Source organism: Myodes glareolus, chromosome 3 (assembly GCF_982192425.1).
Source record: "Myodes glareolus chromosome 3, mMyoGla1.1, whole genome shotgun sequence".
In the NCBI taxonomy this organism is placed as follows: Eukaryota; Metazoa; Chordata; class Mammalia; order Rodentia; family Cricetidae; genus Myodes; species Myodes glareolus.
Window position 1 is genome coordinate 120,522,991 of NC_142028.1, and position 6,874 is coordinate 120,529,864.

Sequence of the window (6,874 nt, forward strand, 5' to 3'; positions counted from 1 at the left end):
AGTCAGTTTCACCTGTAAGTCAACTTTTAGTTTTAAAAGCCATTTTATGAAACATAATTACAGTAAGTATTTTTCAGGTTTTCTAAAATTCCTATTTGTAAAATGAAAGCCATTGGACAAAATGTATTGTTTGAGAATGCACTGGATTATATTAGTCAGTAATTTTCAAACTGATGTGCCAGAGCTGGGCAGACGGTTCCATCAGTGTTTGTTGTACATGCATGAGGACTTGGGTTCAGATCCCCAGAATTCACATAAAGGGCCACGTATGGCAGTGTCTGTTTGTGATACCAATGTTGTGGAATCAGACACAGGCAGATCCCTGTAGCTCTCTGGCCAGTTGATCCAGGCAAATCAGTGAACTACAGGGTCAGTGCAAGACCCTGTGTCAAAAAATAAAAAACACTACAAGGACACATCTGATACCAACCTCTGGACCTCCACACACACTCCCAAGTACATATGTGCACATGCATCTACTTGCATCCTTAAATGTACACACACACACACACACACGCACGCACGCACGCACGCACGTGTATGTGCCCCAAACAAAAACCCTGTGTGCTGCTGCGTTGAGCACTGCACTTCAACGTTTACAGGATAAAAGCAGAATATTTATCATGTGTGTTGATATTTTAATTTCTGTCCCTAATAAGGACTCTCAGCTCTTTCTCATGCTCATATTACCATTCAAATCTACCACTTTCAGCACATGTATAATTTCCCATATATATTCATCTTATGAACTTTTTCCTTTACCAGGGCTGTTTCCCCTACCTATAACATCCTGAGAATGTTCATTCTTCACAGCCCTTTGGTAGAGAGCTTATGACTTCTTAATATTTGAAATAATATGAACACTTCTTACTGCACCTTACAGAAAAGGCCTTTAATCCTGCCTCCCTCTGTAGCCTTGTTTTCCTTACAACCAGGCAGAGTTGGTTTATGAACTTACTGGGCTAGGTATGGTAATGTTATGGTAGGATGCTAGAGTTCCTGTAGAATTGGTCTACCTAGGAATTCCTGTACTGTCTTCACCCCCAGGAGGATAGCAATATGGAGGTGATGAAATCTTTTAAAAGATGAGACTCAGTGGGAGGTGACCAGGTCTTAAGAGGTATTGATGCTTTTATCATGGAAGTGTGTGCTTCCTCTCACAAGGGGGTCCCAAGACAGCAGCTTGCTAGGTGAGTCCTATCCTTTCTCTATGTTTGCTGCTGGTAACTATTGAATTTTCCCCACCCTTTTTAGTGCCATCTACTGTGAGGCCCTCCCTAGAAGCAAGCAAATGTCAACCATGCTCTTGAGTTTCCTGAAATGGTAGCTAAATAAAGCTTTATAAAGTACCCTGCCTTAGGTATTTCTTTATATGAACACAGGTAGACTAAGAGAAGTACAATATTTCATATGCAATAACACTATCAACATACAGGCTTCAGAGGGTTTGAGAAACCCTTCAAACTATTAGAGATCAAGCTCTTGTTCATCTGTTTGATTTTTCACTTTTGAGTTTAAGGATTAACAACTGCGTGGATGGGGGTTATTTTTTTTTAACAGATATTCTCCCATGGAATGTTAATTGGTTCAGTTAGTAAATTTGTCTTGACATAAAAAAAAAATTTCCAGAACCTAAAACAGCAGAGACTTCTACTCTTTTTTTTTTTATTTTCCAGCCTTGTGTGCAGAGTTTCTAAAATGGGAAAAAGTCTAGATGTTCAACAATAGACAGATAGCTTAATGCAGATTCTTGTTAGATGATATGTAGCCAGTAAAAATGATTTAGAATTTTTAAAATGGAATGAGGATCAAAAAATGGGAAATTTTTAGACAAGCATGAAATTACACTCCTAGGACTACTAGATATAGAACTGCTTATGTGTGTGCACCAGATTCCTTGTTGAAGCATTATTAAAGTAAGATAATTAGAACCAGCCATATGTCTGTCACTATAAGGATGGATAGATTACAGTCTATTTATATTCTCGTAGACTCCTATGCAGTAGTGGAAGATACATGAATTATAGCTATTCATCGGCTTGATTATTATGGCGTCCCCTAAAAACATTGAGGAGGGAAAAAAGCACTCACGAGAGTGTATATATAGTACAATTTATCTTATAAAAAAAGCCAAGAATTGGGAAATAAGACATGTTGTTCGGAAGTATATGTATATCAAAACAATGGAATAATTTGTTCAAAAATATAACTTTAGACCCAAGCAAGAACTGCACAGATGGCTGGGAAGGTATTGGAAATGCTCACTTCTGAAGCCACACGTGAAGAGATGGGTAATCATACTGCTCTTTTACCCACAAGAAATTGGTTTTTGAATGCCAAGCACTTCAGACTCTGTAGATGCTGCTACCCCTAATGTAAATTGGTATCATATTTATAACATACACATGTTGTATAGACTTCAAGGCATCTCTGAATTCTACTACCTACTGCAATATAAAGGTAAATAGTTGTTAATCTCCAAGGATATCATACATGTTTTTACATTACATGTTTTTTAATATTTATTTATTTATTGTGTATACATTGTTCTGTCTGTCTGTATGCTTGCTGGCCAGAAGAGGGCACCAGATCTCATTACAGATGGCTGTGAGCCACCATGTGGTTGCTGAGAATTGAACTCCGGACCTCTGGAAGAGCAGTCATTGCTCTTAACCACTGATCCATCTCTCCAGTCCCCACATCATATGTTTTTGAAAGCATTCTGATCCATGCTGGCTTGAATCAATGATTGTAGAAGATAAGGATATAGAGGGTGTAAGCCTCCACACTTTCCTGTGGATACCCAGGCCCGATTCACGCGCGCTTTCCTGAACTCGAGTCCACGAGAATGGACGACTGTCTTAAGGGTTTAAACAGACAACACACAAAGAGACCTGCTCACTTACCAAAGAGTAAATGGCCACTTTATTAAACTCAAGTTGGGTATTTATATTAGTGGGCAAGGGGGTTCAAAAGGGCATGACCTCCTCCCATCAGGAGCAGTAGAAGGAGATGGCACCTCAGGCAGAATCAGCTGGGGGAGGCAGGCATATGGGGCCCACTGCTAGAACCTTGATTACAGGTGGAATCACCATAACAAAAGAGAGCCAAATTCTTCCTAAGCTATCCCCTCAAGCCAGTGCTAGTGCAGAATCTCCAGGGAGCCAGAGGTCAAAAGGCCCTGCTAATCGCCAAGGAAGAAAATGGAAAAAGACCTGGGTTCCTACAAGAGGGCTGATGATTCTTTATATATTAGTGTATAACAGACATTGTTATATATGTAGCATACATAAAGAAAAGTTTTTAAAATTATGCTTGTTTGTTTGTTTGGATTGTGGGACACATGCCCTGGTATGTGTGTGTAGATCAGAGAACAATGTTTGAAAGTCAGTTCTCTCCTTCCACCTCTGAGTCTCACTAGTGGGCCATTTATAGTGAAAACTTAATAGAGGAGCATTAGAGAGTTAATAGAATAACATGATTTAATCTGTGGTGGCTTGGATAAGAAAACCAACCCCCCCCCAAAATAGGCTCATATGTTTAAATGTTTGGTTCCCGATTAGTGGAACGGTTTGAGAAGAATTAGGAGGCCTTGTTGGAGGACACTTTTCCTAACACCAGTCCCAGTCTTGTTCTCTCCTCCCACCACCCCTGCCCCCCCCACCACATAGCAGATAAGATATGACTTCTCAACTACTTCTTCAGCAGCTTGCCTGCTTGCTGCTTGCCTGCCACCATGCTCCCCACCATGAAGTTAATGGTAAGTCTCTGAAAGTATAAGCAAGACCCAAATGAAACACCTTCTTTTAAAGGTTGCCTTTGCCATGTGTCTCCTCACAGCTATAGAACAGTAGCTAAGACATGATCTATGTCAAAAAATATATATCTATGAAGGAGATATTTCTGGGAAAAACCATAGCTTGATTATCTGTGCTAAAGAACAAACAATATGAAGATACTGTTTTTTTACATAATGGTAAAAGAATGAATATATGAAGAGACTACAAAATCCTGTTTATATGTACTTAATAATGTTGCCTCAAACCGGATGAAATAAAAACTAATAATTCCTATAAAAATAGATAAACCCACAATTATAATTAGGGGTTATGATACCTCTCTCAATGCAAAGAACAAGTAGACAGAAAGCCAGTAATGGTGTAAAAGAACGGGGAAAGACTCAGCCCATCTTGGCCTTGTTAGTCTAGACCACTACAACCAACAATAGCAGCCTGTTATAGAACACTTCCCAAGATCGGCCATACACTGGGCCATTAAACAAGATGAAATAAACTTACAGTATCAAATCAGGGCCAGTAATATGAATCACCAGATAAAAACACTTCATGCCCAATTCTGATGACCTGAGTTTTGATCCCTGGAACCCATGTAAGGTGGAAGCAAAGAAGAGACCCCTCTGCATGTGCTTGATGACACCCATGTTCACATCTTGGCAGATCAAGAAGCAGAGAAAAGGAAGTGCTGTCCCTCAGAAGACTTCTTTTGTTATTTAGTCCAAGACCCCAACCCAAAAGATGGTACCTTCATCAAGCTTAATTCTTCCACAGGTACCCTCACAGATATATTCAAGGGTGTGCCTCATTAATGCCCAAGGTGGTTTGTTTGTTAGTTTGAAGATTTATTGATTTGTATTCCATGTGTATGAATGTTGTATATACATGTGTAGCTATATGCTAAATGTGTGCCTGTTGCCTAAGAATGTCAGACGCCTGGTGTAGGAGGTCCTTCTCTTTGTTTGTTGCTTTCATTGGTTAATGAATAAAGAAACTGCCTTGGCCTAGTTGATAGGGCAGACTTAGGTAGGTGGGGAAAACAGAACTGAATGCTGGGGGAAGAAAGGCGGGATGGGAGAGAGACACTAAGGAGTTGCCAGAATCAGACATGCTGAATCTTACTGGTAAGCCACTGCCAAGTGGCGATACATAGACTAATAGAAATGAACTAAATCAAGGTGTAAGAGTTAGCCAATAAGATGTTAGAGCTTATAAGCCAAGCAGTGATGTAATGAACACAGTTCCTGTGTGGTGTTTTCAGGGCTAAGCAAGCTGGGCTGCCGAGAAGAACAAGCAGGCCCTCTCCTTGCAAAAGACGCCAGCATCAGATCCTCTGAAACTGGCATTACAGATTGTTATAAGCTACTATGTCAGTGCTAAGAATTGAACCTTGGTCTTCTGGAAGAGCAGTGCATGCATTTAAACCACTGAGCTCTCCAGATTGTTGTGGTTCATCATCTCCTTTTTGTTGAGATGGGGTTTCTCTGTAGCCCTGGCTTTCCTGGCACTTGCTCTGTAGACCACACTGGCCTCAAACTCAGAGATCTGTGTGCTTCTCGTTCTTGATTTTTGAAATTAAAGGTATGTGTCACCACCCAAAGGTTTCTAGATCACCATGCACAAATAAAAAACCTTTACCTGCTGAGCCATCTTACAGATCCAAGGTGTTTTTTAATCCAATAAAGTTATCACTAAAAGTAACCACCTTTGCTATGCATGGTGGAGCACGCCTTTAATCCCAGCACTGGGGAGGCAGAGGCAGGCAGATCTTTGTGAGTCCGAGGCCAGCCTGGTCTACACAGGGAGCCCAAGGCCATCCAAGGCTACATAAGGTGTTAAAGACCAGCCTGGTCTACATAAAGAATTCAAGGACAGCCAGGGTTACATGGGAATATCCTGTCTTAAAATGAACAAAAAAGAAACAACTCCAAATTACCCACCACATTAACTGGTAAAGAGCTATAGAAACATTCTGTTGTCTGAAAATCTGGGTTTTATTTCTGACTCTTAAAATAGTTCCAGAGTGGTAAAGGTAAAAGGAACTATTTTTTTAAGCCCTTGTCTACTATACCTGAATTAATAATTGTTAGAAAATCCTTATAGATGACATAGGTGACCAAGTAAATCAAATCCACAATTTCAGAGGGTCCAGGTATTTCGTCAACCTTCTAAGATCTAGAGAAGGGAGAGAGGCTGAGAGTGATTTTAATTAACAGTGGTCAGTGACCTCATTAGTTAGACCCATGAAATGACACCTCCTTGAAACTCTAACCTGAGGAGTTTGAACAACTTTCAAATTGGTGATCACGTAGAGATGTAGGGAAAGACTGTTCCAAGACAGCTCCTGAATTTCTGCTACTCGGACTTTAGCCTGTGCATCCCATCCACTTGGCAGTTCTGGGTTATAGCCTCTGTAATAAGCAGGTAAGCACAAGGAAAGGGTCCTCCTGATTCTGCCATCCATTCTAGCATGGTAGCAAACTAGAGGAAGAAATCATAGAAGCATTCTGTCAGAGTCAGCACAGGAGGCCTGGATTTTGATAGACATCTGACATGGGACACATCTTAGTGGGACTGTATCCCAAGGCTATAGGATCTTATACCACTTCCAGGTAGACAGTGTCAGAATAGCAATAAACTGTGCACAGACCTTTGGTTGTCAGAAAGAATTTGGGAAATAGCCTGCACATATATTTGGTATCTGTCTTAGGGTTTCTATTGCTACAAAGAGACACAATGACCACAACAACTCATAAAGGAAAACATTTGATTGGGAAACATTTAATTAGATTGAAAGGGTTAGTCCATTACTGTTGTGGGAGGAAGCATGGCAGCATGCAGGCATATATGGTACTGGAGAGGTTGCTGAAGGTTCTACATCTCTGCAAGCAAGAAGAAGACACTGGGCAAGACTTGAGTATTGGAAACCTCAAAGCTTACTTCTAGTGATATACTTCTTTCAACAAGGCCACACCTACTCCAACAAGGCCACACCTCTTAATATTACTACTCCCTGGTGGTCCAGCATTTAAATCGATGCACCTGTGGGGGTCATTACTATCCAAACCACCACAGGGTCA